The following is a 16148-nucleotide window of genomic DNA, read 5'->3' on the forward strand; positions in this document are numbered from 1 at the left end:
AAATGGATCCACTAGAGGCAGGGGCAGTTCATCAGGCTATGCCACAAGGGGTAATACAGCATGGGGCCCGAACAGTAGAGCAAGTTCAACGGGGAACAGACAAACCTCGAACGAACGACCAACGCAAAGCACACATGCGACCGGGAGAAGCGATTCTGGCAACATGGGGCATACAAGCCCGAGGAGGAGTCACATGGGCCAAGCGGGAAACGCTCATGGTGATTCGGATTGCAGGGATGCACAGCACACAGAGCCTTCGACAAGGTGTGAGGACACTCAGGCGGGACACTCAAGGGATGCTACGGCAATGGCCACAGCATTTGAACCCCTGAACAGGTCTTTGGAGACATTCCTGACGCGGTTATCTAGAACCAATGAACGCAGTGAAAAGTCCAGAAGAGTCTTTAAGAAGCCAAGATGCTACAAGGACGAATCTGATGGCTGTATTGATACCTGGATAGAGGTAATGAAGCTGCATTTCGAGGAAGAGGACTTGTCGGAGAGACAGGAATGCAGCGCGCTCACCAGCAACTTAGAAGGGACAGCCCTGAACTGTGTCATGGCTAAGAAACAGTATCAACGTGACACTGCTGAGAAAATCTTCGAAATCTTGTTAAACCGTTTCGGATCAGGGGTGCAGGGGCACCAGGCGATGATGCGCTTCGAGAAACGGAGGCAACGAGAAGATGAAACAATAGACAAGTTTCTCGATGATTTGGAAATGCTGAGAAGACGCAGCCAACCGGATGAGTCAAACCGAAGGATGAACCTGGCCGTAGCCTCAAAATTCATCGATGGTGTGAAAAATGATGAACTTCGTACGATGCTAGCAACGCATTACACACCACTATCAACTAATGCGCCAACACCGGAGGAGTTGAGGCTCAAATCAAAAGAGTATCTTTTGTTGAAACCTCCTTCGAGATCTGGATATTACAAGAACAATTATGGCAATTTTAACAACGGACCAGCTAACCAAGGGAACAATTGGTACAAACCGAGGGATGATATGGACAAGAGACGTTCTTGTGCTAATTGCAGTTCAACAGACCATCATGTGTCAGCATGCCCAGCTTACAAACAAGGCATGAAAGCAATAGGCTTTAGCCTCGAGGACGAAGATGCGTCAGAGTTGGATCATGAGGATTTCATGAGAGGAGTAATTGCGAAATTTGGCCCGAGGTGTTTCTTTTGTAACTTGGAAGGTCATTTTAAATCAGATTGTCCGCAATTCTGGGATGCAGTGGCGGACATCAAGCATCCAAGGCATGAAGAAGCTTTGTCAGGAGTGAAAGCAAGCAAGGCTCGACTTTTGGGCGAAGCAGAGGCACGCAGGAAGGACAAACCTCAAGAGCTGGCGGCAAAGAAAATGCAAGCAGTAACAGAAGAAGCACGTGAACCGGAACCAGCAACTGCGGCCGATGACTTCAAGATCGATTATAAGGCAGCCGCAAAGGATGCTTTAAATAGAGTACAGCAGGAATTGGTGACGAAAGAGATCGAACAAAAAGTGAAACTTGAACTGGAAAATGAAAAGCTTCAGGAGCAACTGAATACCTTCGAGGCAACGGAGTTCGAAGAGACGAAAACACCAAGCAGTTTAGATATGAAACTTAAAGTGATCTCCGGTAAGAGGTTCGGCATGGCGCCGCAGGGAAAGAAGATACAGTCGATAATCTCAGTGGCTGGACACCAGGTAATAAGAAATTTGAGTGAACCATCAGAGTTCACTTTAATGCATTTGGACACATATGCAGATTATCTGAGGCAGGTGGAGCCACGCACTGAGTCGAGAGCTGTGCGAGCACTACTAACGACGGGTGGCCCTCGCATGAAGAAACTTCATGGACGCTACTTGGAGGTCTATGGGCCGTATCAAATAATGCTGAACGTGGATGGAATCAGCATCTACACCAGGACTTACATAACAACAGATGATGACCAAATGGGGCAGATCTATTTGGGTGAAGAGGAACTCAAAGTCCGCAGGATAGGCCATGACGCCATGATGGAACAAGACGCGGTACATATTGGATATGAAGCAGATGTGACAGCACACCTGCTTGACACCAACGGAACAAAAATCGGAGTCACAGGGCTTCTGGACACAGGCGCGGTGGTGAGTGTGATGCCGATAAAAACCTGGGAGAGAATGGGCTTCACGCGGGAAGATCTGATTCCTACGAATCTCCGACTAGCCGCTGCAAATCGAGGAGCTATCTACGTAGCCGGAAGAACACCGGTGACGGTCCTTCACATGGGAGGACGGAACCTTTGGATGAGCTTCCTGGTGGTAGAGAATCTGGACGACGCCGACCAATTCATCTTGGGCAGAGATTTTGTCAGGAATTTTGACGTGATGATTGACTTGAACAACGGTCTAATACGGATTAGAAACCCGGACCGAAAGTATGTTAAGAGACCAGTTAATAGGATAATAACAGATGAAAATAAGGTACCAGTTTTTTTGGATAGAAAAGTAAAGTTACAACCAGGACAAGCTGTAGTAGCGATTTTTAGAATGAGAAATTTAAATTCGTTAAGTGATAGTAAACAGGTTTGCTTAGTACCGAATCCAAATAGTCAGAGTTCGGTGATTTTAGGCCGGAGCTTCTCGGTAACGCGAAACGGACTGTGTGTCAGTGTGTTGTTGAACACACTGGACACCACGGTTTCAATCCAGCGTGGAAAGAAGCTTGGTTACGCATTGCCGATGAGGACCGACTATGAGGAGACAGAAAACTCGAAGAAATATAGTGTGAAAGACTGTCCTTATCATGCAAATAAAGATAAAATCTTAAAGAGAATTAATGAATTAAAATCTATTCATAAATTGTTTTCAATGAAATCCGAAACGGACGACGGCTTATCAAGCTGCTCGAATTTTCCGGAACGCCCCTCGTCATATGAACTGGATTCTGACAAACCGGTTTTGCCAGAAATAGAACATTTAAAAGGAAAAATAGGTGAGGGAGATTTTGAAAAATTGCGGGACCTCCTAGATCGGAACGCCGAAGTATTTTCAAAACATAAGGCGGACATCGGTTGCTGTAATTTCGTCGAACACGAAATCGAACTAGAAGAGGGCGCCGTTCCCCATAGGGAAGGCGCAAGGCGAATGACGCCACATAAATCGGAAGCGTGCCGAGCGGAAATAGAAATGTTGCTTGAATACGACATGATAGAACCCTCGAAATCACCATGGGCTTGCGGAGTAGTAATGGCGAAAAAGAAAGGGGGGCAGCTTAGATTTTGTTGCGACTTTCGTTACTTGAACGCGGTAACGATTAAAGATGCGTACCCGATACCGCGAATAGACGAGAGCCTATCCAAACTTGGTGATGCAAAGTTCTTCACCACATTGGACTTAGGTTCTGCCTTCTGGCAGGTTCCTTTGCGGAAAAAGGATAGGGAAAAAAGCGGTTTCGCGTGCGAATTGGGGTTGTACCAGTGGAAGAGGATGCCCTTCGGCTTGTGCAATGCAACAGCAACCTTTCAAAGGCTGATGGCTCAGGCTTTGACAGGAGTGACCAAAAAGTACGGGAATCTCTTGATGTGCTACGTGGATGACGTAGTCATAGCGACACCAACCCTGGAGGATCACATTGATCGACTCGATGAGGTCTTCGGATGTATGAAAAGAGCAGGCTTGAAATGCAAACCATCGAAATGTGAAATCCTTAGGGATTCGATCAAGTACTTGGGAAGAATGGTGGACCGGCATGGTGTGAGGCCAGATCCAGAAGCAGTAGAGGCTGTGCTGACATGGAAAGCTCCTAGAACGGACACACAGCTCATGAGCTTCCTAGGGTTTGCCAATTACTACCGAGAATTCATAAAAGGATACGCGGACAAGGTGTACCCGATGCAGAAGCTGATGCGCAACAAAGGGAAAAAGTTCGAATGGAACGATGAGGCACAAGTTGCTTTCGAGAACATAAAGCGGGAACTGTGCGAAGCGCCAGTGCTGGGCATGCCTACAGAAAAGGGCATGTATGTTCTCGACACAGACGCATCGGTGGTGGCCATCTCAGGATTCTTGCATCAAGAGCAACAATGGAACGGAAGAACGGTTTTCCGTCCCATTGCATACGGCAGCAAGGTCTTGAGTGACACAGAGATGAAATATGGCGCACCGAAAGCAGAAATGTTTGCAGTAGTCACCTTCGTGGAAAAGTACCGTGCATACTTGGGGAGCGCTCCCTTCAAGTTACGCGTGGACAACAGAGCGTTATCCTGGTTGAAGACCTACTCGATGGATCAGAGTTATATTGGTAGATGGATAGTAAGATTGGATGGCTACCATATGATAATTGAACATAGGATGCGTGATAAACATCAGAATGCTGACAGTCTCAGCAAGAAAACTGAGTTCTATGAAAGATTGGAGCAGAAGCAGGCCAATCAGGCGGAAGTAAAGGAGGGATTCTCGTTTCTGGACAAAGAAACTTATGAAGCGCTTCCCTTAACGAGATGGTTGGATAAGTCTGGACATCCAATTCCGGGGCATCCTGAGTTACCTGTAGAGAAAGCAGCCGAGATAAAGATCCTGTCAAGGGAGGACCCGGTCCCCTTGGATTTGTTGCTGCGCTCGAACCTGGTCCAGCAAGAACTCTCTCGCATGAATATAAACAGCCTCTCATTATTGGATAAAACGGTGCAAGTCACACCACAAGTGATGCGGATACTGGGTGGATTATTAGAAAGAGAAGTGACCAGAGATGACCCCGAGTGGACAGCAGCAGTGGCATCGCTAACAGTCAGTGAGAAAGTGAAGATCATGCCGTCCAGACAACAGCACGAAGAGAACAAGAGGGATTGTAGGACAATAGTTCAGCAACTAGTATCCTCAATACCCCAGGAGATTTTAACCAGTACTTCTTACGGACAGAAAGGACGGGAGAGCGGCAAGCAAAAGAAAACTGTCACCTTTGTAGACCGGGAAAAAGAGGGTGAAGAGGTAGAACAAAATCTGCTGCAAGACTATTTGTCCGGGGAGAAGGATGAGGAGAAAAACCAGCGATCACAAGATCAACACCCGGGACAAGGAAATTTGTCCGGGGAGTCCGAGATAGACGAGAAAATTCCTGAGGAGAAGCAGGACCTAGAGAACAAAGTTTTGTCCGGGGAGTTCAGATGGATGCGAAGGAAATACGGACATGATCTGGAGGAGCGTGCAGTCTCCAGCACAACACCTTCGACGGATGATAAGTCAGAAGGCTCGAGAATGAAGACCTATTCAGACAGGGATTCGACCTCGGGATCAGAACTGTCAGAACTGGCGATACACACGCTACTAGTGGAAACTCGGGCGAGAAACCTGGACAGAGAGGTGTACCAGGATCCTGACAGTGATCGCTACCTAATACCAAGCGAAAGAGTCTTTGACAACGCAGCGGATGACTTAGAAACGATAGCGGTATCGAAACGTTCGATAAGCCTGTTGCCGCAGAAAGAGGTAGTCAGGACTGATCTTCAGCCGTTTCAACAAGAAACACAACCGTTGGCGAAGATTTGGTGCGTTAAGATGGAAGAAGACACACATCAGCCCAACGAGCTGAACAGTCAGATGAGAGTCATGAAGACGTACTTGAAGGCGAGATACAGACTCTCGGACCTTCTAAGGGCGCAGAGAAATGATCGCATGACAAGCAACCTAAAAAGGTGGATAGAAAACGGTGCACCTGACAAAGGTGACCTAGAAGAAGACAGCTATAGGATCCTGAGACAATACTTCATGCAGAAGGAGGGGAGATTATATCTGAACAAGGACGGGATCGTGGCTTGCAGGAGAAGAGAAGAAGACAAGGTCTTATACAAATATAACGCGATAGTGTTGCCGCAACTCTATCAGACAGAACTATTATTCAGGTCGCATGATCAGATGGGCCATCAAGGGATCGACAAAGTGTATCAGAGGATCCTGAAGCGCTTTGAGTGGCCTGGAATGAAAAAGGCATGTGAGAAATGGGTAACAGCCTGCCTGTCATGCCAACAGGTCAAGGATCCAAGGAAGTTGCGATTTCTTTTACAGTCGATTGAGTCGTCTGAATTCAACGAGGTGGTGCAGATAGATCACCAGAAGATATGCATGACAGACAGCGGTTACAACCAAGTCTTGGTCATGATAGATCACTTCACGAAGTATGCAGAGGCCGTGCCCTGCATAACTGCCTCGGCGGAAGAGACATGCGACCACCTGATCAATACGTGGATAGCAAGACATGGTTGTCCAATGACGTTTCAATCGGACAATGGAACGGCTTTCGTAGGCGAGCTTACGAAAGAGCTTATGAGACGGTCACAAGTCGCTCAGGCTCACTCCACAACATACCATCCTCAGACGAATGGCTTAGTAGAAAGACAGAATAGGACGTTAGTGTCGATGCTGAGGGTATATTGTTCCAGGTACATGACCGATTGGGACAGATACCTTCCACAGGTGATGGGAGCTTATAATAGCACGCAACACTCCACCACTGGAGTCAGTCCACACATGATGCTGACGGGACACGAGAAGTCTTTACCTTTGACATTCTTCTACCCAGAGTATGAGGGAAAGAAAACATCCCCACAGGTCTACGTGAGGGATGTGATCAGACGCAGACAGGAGTTGAACGACTTGTGTAGACGAAACACTCAGCAGGCACAGGCAAGGCAGAGGAAAAGATTCGACAAGAAAGCAGCTGGTTCAAAGGCTTACTCGGTGGGAGACTACGTATGGGTATTTCAGAACGTTATACCACCGAAAGGGACAAAAAAGCTTCTGAAGAAGTGGAGGGGACCCTTCATGATTACAGAGGTGCACCAAGAGGGACGCTTTTATAGACTGAGTACTGGCCGAGCCGCCCACTACGAGAACAGCAAGCCACACAATCCATCGACAGAAGACTGGTGTATACCTGCAGACATGGAAGAAGGGGATTATCTAATGATGGATCCTGCTTGTGAGGTCAATGAAAAAGGCACCAGGGAGAAGAACGATGGAAACGAAGTCGTAGAGGAAGGTACGGATACACCATTGGACCTGGATCCAAACGAACAGATCGAAGCGGACGATGAAACCTTGCCCTACGCAGAGGAAGATTGGCAGGATTCCGAACAGACAGAGGTTCCCAAGAACATGGAACCAGATCTTCCGTTCACGATGCAGACTCGTCAGAAAGACGGGACGAGACTAAGAAAGAAATACAATCCTTACGGTGACGACTTTGTAGTGGATAGGATAGATCTAAAGAAAATAGTGGAGGAAGTAGTGGGTTTAGAGGAAATAACAGTGTCACAGGACATTGACATAGTCGATGATCACAACGATGAGTGGGTTGACGACTGGTCGAAACCCGAGGTGGAGTTCGACGATGAGCAACAGCAGTCAAATGAACAAGACCTGACGAACCTGCGTGTCTTAGAGTGGCTGAACGAAATGACATCAGACCCTGGAAAGACCAGCGTTACGATTCAAGACGTAGATCGCGAAAGCGCGAAATACATTAAGACCGAACGAGATGATCCTTCCTGGGCTGCCCAGGAAGGACAACTTCTCATTCCAGCTTCTAATCTTGACTTAATACCCGGTATGCGATCGACGGGGACGCCGATGGATATTTTTGTCCGGGGAGTGGGGGTAGGACTTACCCACACTGAAAACTTGATAATAAAAAAATTGAGAATAGCAAGAGAAACAGGAAACTTAGAAGCAGAAACAGGTGAAGAACCTAAGAAACCTGACATAGGCAGGGTAGTTGAGTCATATTTTAATTTACCAAATGAATATTCTAGTAACATAATACTAACAGACAGTGATTTCATACTCACAAACAGAACATGTGCGGTAGCTATCACCGCAGACATGAGTTTTAGGACGGCGCTAGCGGCAGATTTTAAGAGGGAATATAAAAACGTGGAATTCCTTTGGAAGCAAAGACCAGGGATAGGGGGCGTAGCAGCCTTACCCCCGGCGGTGTCGCAAATACCGGGAAAGTACTTATGCTTCCTGGTAACGAGGGCGACAGAGAAGCAACACGTGGACACAGAAAATCTAGTCTTGTCTTTGACGAGGCTGAGGGACTTCCTTGTGGAAATGGACGTGAAGGAGCTTTCGCTTCCAGTGTACGATCCAAATAGAGGAAGACTGCATCCTCGGGAATTGTACGCGCTTGTACACGTGATATTCTCTGATACGAACATACAAGTATATCTACATAAGAAATATTACTTAAGTATAGGCTGAGTGATGTGCGAGAGGGTGTTAGGCCAAAGACTAAGTTGTGTGTAATATGTGAGAGGTGCGTTATGTTATGTTATGTGTTAGGTTATTAAGATCATGGGTAAGTAGGGGTTAGTGACCATGAACAACTAAATGACGATCTTGGGAATAGATCCAAAGTTTGGACTGTCCAATCTTAGGTCGAATTCCAAAATTTTAGAAACCAATTGATTTTAGTAAATTTTAGGATAAATATCTTTTTATCTGAACTGTCTTTAAGCAAATTTTAACGATGTATGTTAAGGTGAAATTGACAGGTGTGACATTCGTGATTCCTTTTCTAGATCCTGATTGATCATTTAATTGCTCACTTGAGTCAAAACTTGAAATCGAATCAAATTAAATTTGGAAAAGAACAGTATGGATAATTTCAACCTGGACGAATTGATGGACCTGGCAGAGGCATATGTAGGACCGATGGTAGATGCGTTCTATCGTCGGCTGATCGAACGAGACTTCGCTCTGGAGGACCCAGAGGTGGTCATGTTGCTGACCGCCCTGATTAACATCTTGGGGCACGACAACCGTGGGGACCGCCCCACGGAAGTCCTGTTGATGGCAGCATATGGAGAAAGAGGAGTACTAGACCGCCCGAACATGAGAGTGATGAGGTGGAGAAACGGGGCTCTCTCAGGGAGTGACTTGGCGAATGAGCCTGGGTTGGGAAGTTCTAGGACTTACCAACCAGGTGAGATGCCAATGCCCTCCAAGCCCAAACCTGGGCTGACGAGAATGCATCGGGAGATGAACAGCGAGGCGACCTCGTCTGGTTCACCACTGAGAGCAGCTGTGCCACCAAAAGGGGCGAAAGTAACACAGAAGGTTCAGACGAACCAAACCATTCAAGATCTGGACGAGATGAACGATCAGTTGAGAAGTACGAAGAAGGAGTTAGACGATATGACGAAGACCATGCTGGCGATGGAGGAAGACCGGGACATGTGGAGAAAGTTGTTTGAAGACTGCAACAAAAAGCAGGGTCAAGAGATCGAACGCTTAAGGCAGGAATACAAAGAGCGATCGGAGCAGGTGGCGTTGACGACGTCCATTGAGAAAATGATACCTGCAAGGGATATTCCTCGTGGGCAGTCCCCGATGGAGCTCTTGACACCTCGAGAAATGAGTCAAACAACGGAGACACGGCTTCCAGCAGAGACGAACCGAGTAACAATCCCGGATCCTAGTGACACCTTGGGTGATCCCGTCGTAGAACAGACAGTGAGAAAACTGATAGAGACCGCTGGACGATTGGTCGCTAACAAGAATGCACCAGGTTCCGGGGTGACTGCACCCTATGGAACGATTGACGATACGGGCAGAGTACAACTCTCCCAGACAGTAATCAGACAAGGGATGAGTAACGTGACACCACTCATGGGGAACTCAAGAATCCCAGAGAGGGAAGTAAGGAAGATGCCAGCGAAGAAAGTGTCTCGTGTAATAGACGTGCAGAAGAATAATCAATTGAAGTATAGTTTCACGGGAGTTCCGGAGACAGATCCGAGAGCCTGCTTCAATCGAGCTACCTGGAGCCCGGCTGTGAACCTGCAGCAACCACCACTCGGGACATCTCACCTGATATTGGGAGACAGCTTAGTCAGAGTGCTGTCGAATTTGAGGACCTCATGGGTCACCACGGTGATGGCCTTTGGAGGCGCGACGATTGCCCAATTATATCGCATGGTGGAGCTGATGAATCCAGGGAAGATACCTAATGTGATGATCTTAGTTGGGACGAATGACATCTCCAGAGGATCAGATGAGCAGGAAGCACTGTGGGAAGCAATGATGGTGTGTTTGTTTACTACTCTCTGGCAGAAGTTCAGTTGCGCGGTACTGACCGTTTGCGCGGTGCCAATGAACACAAGAAGCCTGACAGTATCAGGAAGAAGGCACAACGAGGGAGTCATGAGATGGAACAACATCTTGAGAAACCTAGCAAATCGAAACGCCGGAAGAATGATCCTCATGGACATTGAACATGAATTGAGAGCCATGGATCAAGCCAGACTGACCACAGATGGCATCCACTTCGACAGTGTCGAAGGACAAGCTTGGTTGAATCGAGTCTTCCAAGAACGGTTGGATGAGCTGGAAGCAGAACTCTTTGACACAGGAGTGCTGAAGGAAGAGGGAACGGTGAGTGATACGGTGATCACCACCTTTGTGCCTCCTAACCTGGAAACACGCTTGGGTACGGTCCCAGCCGCCATAAATTACCGGCAACAAAGCTCCAGTGAACCAGGTCGAAGAACAGACGTACAAGATCGGTTGGGAGAAGCACCGATGAGGAGGACAATCCATCCTAGGAAAAGGATAGGACCTGTCAACCAACCAATCGAGGAAGTAGCAGGCACATCCAGATCGGACACTAGATCGGAGACGACGAGTACCAGTCGAGAGGAGAGACCGAGCAGAGGCTCATTGATGTGGTCGCGATCCATACCGTCTCCTTGGCATATATACAAAGAAGAACTAATGAAGCTGGACCTACAGAGAGTGAGCTTCATCGAAGATGCAAGGAGGATGCTGAATGGAGCGACGCTATCCGTCAGCAGATTGTACTCGATAACCGGCGTAGACTGGTTGATAGCCGCTAGCATACATTTCAGCTCCACGACGGCCTTGAGATTTGCCGACTTGGAGGGACTGCCCTCCAACAACACAATAGGACCTGTGAATGCAAGACCGTTGCAAGATGTGAGATTGAACCATGATGAGAGGAATCGTGAAGAAAGGCCAGGAAGATTCCTGACGGCGAGAGCGCCGATTGGACAACACGTAAAGATATTTAGGCAATTGACGACACCACCTGGTCATGTGAAGGAGAGAGTGTACCCAAAACTAGTGAACCAAGAGGGTGATGCCCAGAGATATGGCGGATTGACAGCGATAAAGAAAGATGAGACCATCTTCGCCGCCTACGACAAAGCAGAGATGAGAAAGGCCAAAATCATGGTAGTAGCGAATTCAGAGTTCGTGTACACCTCCAAGTCTTTGTTTTGGCCGGACGTCATAATGCTGGCCGCAGTTGACCTAGACCTATTGCAATCAGTGTCATTGGCTATAGGGGTACAGAGGCAGACAGAGATGAACCCGATAACGATTGTGTTTGCTGGCATCAATGACCATCTACACAGTAGAGGTTTTCTGAGCAGCCTCAGAGATCCTGCAACAGCAGAAAACGCAGTATGGCCCGCGATAAAAGACATCCTGGAGTCAATGGGTGAAGTGGTAGACGCGACAAAGGAGGGATCATTCAACAAAGTGACATTGAGAGTAGTATTTGCGTTGTCTCCGGGATATGCATATCTCCCGGATGGACTGAAATTTGTGTATGCAATGGTAGCCTTACTTTCGGAGGGAAAATATGATGTGATCATATCAGCCCCGAATCGCATGATAGAAATGGAGAACTTGAGGCCACTTAAGGCTGAACTGCCGGCAGTATGGTCAGATATCTCAAACGCGATGAGAGGGTTCAAGGGTCACGCGTTACACATGTTGGTGTTGGACGAAGTGCTGGGGTTGGAACTGTCCAACTTCAGTCGGCAACTCAAACTGAAACCAGGAATAGATGACGACCATCGAGTGATCACGGCGATGTCCAACGACTTGTGGTTCCGAGCAATGGAAGTGGCGAGTGAAGACACGAGAAGAAAGAATTCACTGGAGACGAGAGCTCATCTGGAAGCGATGGTGCTGAGAACCAAGCCGGAAGCAAACCAGTGGCTACACCTGAATCCGAGAGTAGCGGCATTGGGTGCAGATGCTTTTCAGCAGGGCCCAGTAATGATCACTAAGATATACGCCTACTTGTTGAAGGAGGTGAACCTGGCGGAAAATGCCGGAGAAAAGACAGCTGAGTTCGTGAACAGAATGTGTCAGATTACTCTGGAAACCTTCTGGACCCAGGAAGTGAAAGGACAGGAGGGATTTGAAAGGACAGACAGCATGCTAGAAGGGTTGGGAGCCGGATGGACCGCGTCCTTCTTGGCAAAAGTCTACCCGAAAGTCTCGCACTACTTGATAAAGGAATTCCTCCAAGCGGTAGTGAAAGTATCGATAGTGGAATTAATAGCCCTGTTCGTGACATTTGGAGCGGAGAATTTCGTGAAAGGACCGGTGATACTGCTTACGGATGGAATACAGAACCTGCGACTAGATGGACTTCTGAAATTGATCGCAATAACCCACGGAAACTTGGGAGGGCTGATGAAACTGGCACGTTGTCCAGAGCAGATGAAAGAGAGAGTGAGGAATCTGGATATGAAGAAATCCACAGACTCGTGGAACAAAATAAGAGACCTGAGACACACTCTTATCCAGTATCTCTTGCAGCAAAATCGCTTTGGAACCGGAGAAGACGAGACAATTGAAAGAGAGGAAGATGTTAGACGACATGTTGGAGGCATGCCGCTGTTAACAGATTTGAGCTTAGCTATGAGAATCGATCCCTTGGCGCTGATCAGAGGAGTCACGGAGTTCGTGACAGTGATCTATGGACCAGCAGTCACCTTTGCGTTCCCTGACGTTAAAGTGGAAGCATATAGGAGGTCGGTGTTGCACCTGAACCTCATATCGGCAGTGGACGGTAGTACACTGAACTGGTGTGAGCTGCACGCATTGCGAGAGCTCATGAGTGAAGATCTGTTATTTGCGAAAATATCGGAGCCAGAGATGACAGTCATCAATTTTGACGATCACTTCTGTGACCGCATGGGAGAAGTAGAAAGAGGGCACATCGAGGTGTTTCCAAAGCTTTGGAATCTGAGGCCCTATGATAAAACGAATGGCGAAATGACCAGAGTGCCTCGTCTCACAGCAGCGTATCACAAGGTGAGAGAAGAGACGAAGGATTGGGGCGATTACAAGAAGCTACCCGAAGCAATCCCTGAATTCCCTCTGATAAGAAGGATGTTGCTCGGAGCAGTCTCCGTAGTACAAACTCCTAGGTTGAGAGCATTCGAAACCAATGAAAGGAGAGTAGGGAATTTCTCAGCGACGATGGATCCATACTTCGTGGGGAGAAATGCCGCCGTGTTACAGTACACACGATTTGCGTACACGGATCAAGCGACGAGAAGGCGAATAAGCAACGCCGCTACTCCCAATCCTGAAGGATTTGATGAGGAATGGAGGGGACTAGGCTTAGCTCCAATGAGGATGAGAGGCAGGACTGAATTGCCTGAAGCCTCAGTAATCCTGACCAGTGTGAGAAAAGAGATGAAAGTTGCGGGAATATTGCAGACGAGAATTTTCCTAGCACCCTTCGGCTGCGAAGAAACCAAAGTGGTCCATGGAGAAGAGGAAGATAAATCAGCCGGTACATTGCTCATACCGAGATTCCAGGAAGAAGCTGATGATGACAAACAAGGACCATTGAACTCGAATGGGGACAAGTCAGAAGGAGATGACGGACAGGGTGGAAACCGTCAGACGGAAGAACCCATGCAACAAGATCAAGCTGGTGGGGAAGACGACAGGGCATCGACAGGAGGAACATCCAGCCTGGATTTCAATATCTTCAGTGATCTTGAGAATAATGCAGACACGTTGGAAACGACTGAGCCAGCGGATCTCGACACTGGAACCTCCATCAGCCTTTGAGGAAATGAAACGGAATTTGCCGGAGAGCAGCTCTCCTGGCAATACAAGAAATAACGATCAGAGAATCCTCATGGAATCACCTCGGAGGAGAAGAATAGAGGCCTCAGCCAGAGTACCTTTCTTGGGAACGCTACCCGAAGAAGAATGGGAAGTACATCACCGAGACCACGAGAGTAGGACGGGATGTAAGCTGGACAGAGTGGCGTTCATGGAAGAAGTCTGGACTGTGATTCAGAGCTATGGGACCCAGTCCATTCTCAAAACAGGTCTCAATCAACCCTTGATGAGAGAAGTACTTGACAAGCTTGATGAGTGTGAAGGGAGACTGAGTGAGTTATTGATCGATTCAGCCACTGATGAGAGTGAAGCGAATTCTCCCATCAAGATGACACCGCAGGACAATGAAGGAGAGGTGGTGTACCTGTCAAGGACCAGGAGAGGAACGATGCGATCGAAAATGGTGATTGATAAAATCAATGCGATGAAAATGAAGTTAGGCAGCAGAGTGATGCCGAGGAGGATTGGAAAGACGAAAGTGGATTCGGAAATATCGATGAAAGCTGGTAACTCAGCGAAAAGAAAACGAGTCGAGGAAGTCATGGATTTGGGGCAAGGTGATTATCAATTGTCTGGCACAGATAGAATATTAACTGATATAGCGATGGTGCCACCCATTCTCATGGCGGGGATAAAGTCAACCGGTTATAAATCCAAAAGGAGTGACCGCACTCTGACTGGAGCAACTTTAGAAATGGAAATACTCAGTCAATGTGGAGAGAGTAAAATGAGGGACTTCAAACCATCTCCCATGAATCATGGAAAAGGGAGTGTTGCAGGACAACTGACACCAGTGGAATACAACCGACTAACAGTGTCGGAGACAGTGTCGATAGAGGAACCCACCGGTGGATACATGGAGATGTTGGAATACCGGAACTCGGCTAGAGGGTATGTAGTGGCCCTGGAAGACGAAAAAGCCATGGAGGGTTATCTGGAAATGATGTTGCAAGGCACCACCCTCAAGCAGAAGGCGTATGGAACTTTGGCGTCGTCTGACGTAGAGGCGGAGACGATCGAGCAGTTAGTGAGCCTTCCATGGAAAGCAGTAGTATTGAGGTATTTCGAAGAAGAAATGAGGACTACGCCAAGAGTCTGGTGCATGATGGGACTGACTCGCGAAGAATATGATTCGGAAGAAAGGAAGAGATCAAAGGAGGAAAAAGTTTTCCTTATGACGAATCTGAGGGATCTGATAGTCCAGGAGGGAGCAGCAGTAGCGTGTGCAAAGCGGAGAGACGCTCTCTGTTTCATTCGATTCCTGATAGAGCAGATCTCAGTACCTGCATTAAGCACTTGTGTTAAAATGTTGAAGGAAGGCGATGAGCGAACGAAAGCCATGTTCTTACTAGCAATGCTGGATATGCAGCAAAGTAAACCGATGAGGGTGAACATGAAAGAACCTGAAGAATTGGAACCCATGAAAAAGATAGACGAGATCAGGAGATTCTCAAACAAGGAGTTGAGGCTCACTAAAGAATCTATGGGAGCATTGCCGAAATCCAGTGAATACTGTGGACCGATCAAGAAGAAGTCATATAGCTATGTATCCGGGATCATAGGGATAGCGTACAATCCTTTCCTGAGTGAAGACATACGCGATTGCTTCTTTGATTATGAGCAGGCGGTGTTACTAAGATTCTGGACGTCCAGGATTGTAACGATTAAAAGCGTCAACAATTCACAGGCCAAATTGGGACTGGTCTTGGAAGAAGAGGTGACTGCACCTTCAGTACCAAAATCCGACAAGAGAGTGGAATTTGGGTTGGGATTCTCAGATGAATTACTGAGAACGAGCTTGATGGCAGTGTGGGAATTGATGAAACCATCGTGGTGTCCTAGTCCCAACGCTGACTCAATATTACGGGCGACACAGGACATACAGAGGGAACTGAATGCGGACTGTAACCTGTGTGACCTCAACATCATATATAATGTGATGATAACAGCCTCTAAGAGCAACGGAGAAGATAGAGTGGAGTTGCCTGGCTGGGGACCAGAAGACTGGGTCAAACCTGGTAGCTGTCTGGCGGAAGTCTGTGGACTAGAGGGTCACGTTTGTGGAAGTCTAGACTGTGTGAAAACCCTGGAGAAACAACACAAGCAGTTGACGGTATTGTTTGGAAATGTAGTGATGAAAGCAAGAACGGAAACGGAACTGATAGCAGATTGCCATGGAGGAACCGATGTGAATCTAGTGACAGCACTAGGATTC

Source organism: Symsagittifera roscoffensis, chromosome 4, assembly GCF_963678635.1.
Source record: "Symsagittifera roscoffensis chromosome 4, txSymRosc1.1, whole genome shotgun sequence".
NCBI classification, from domain to species: domain Eukaryota; kingdom Metazoa; phylum Xenacoelomorpha; order Acoela; family Convolutidae; genus Symsagittifera; species Symsagittifera roscoffensis.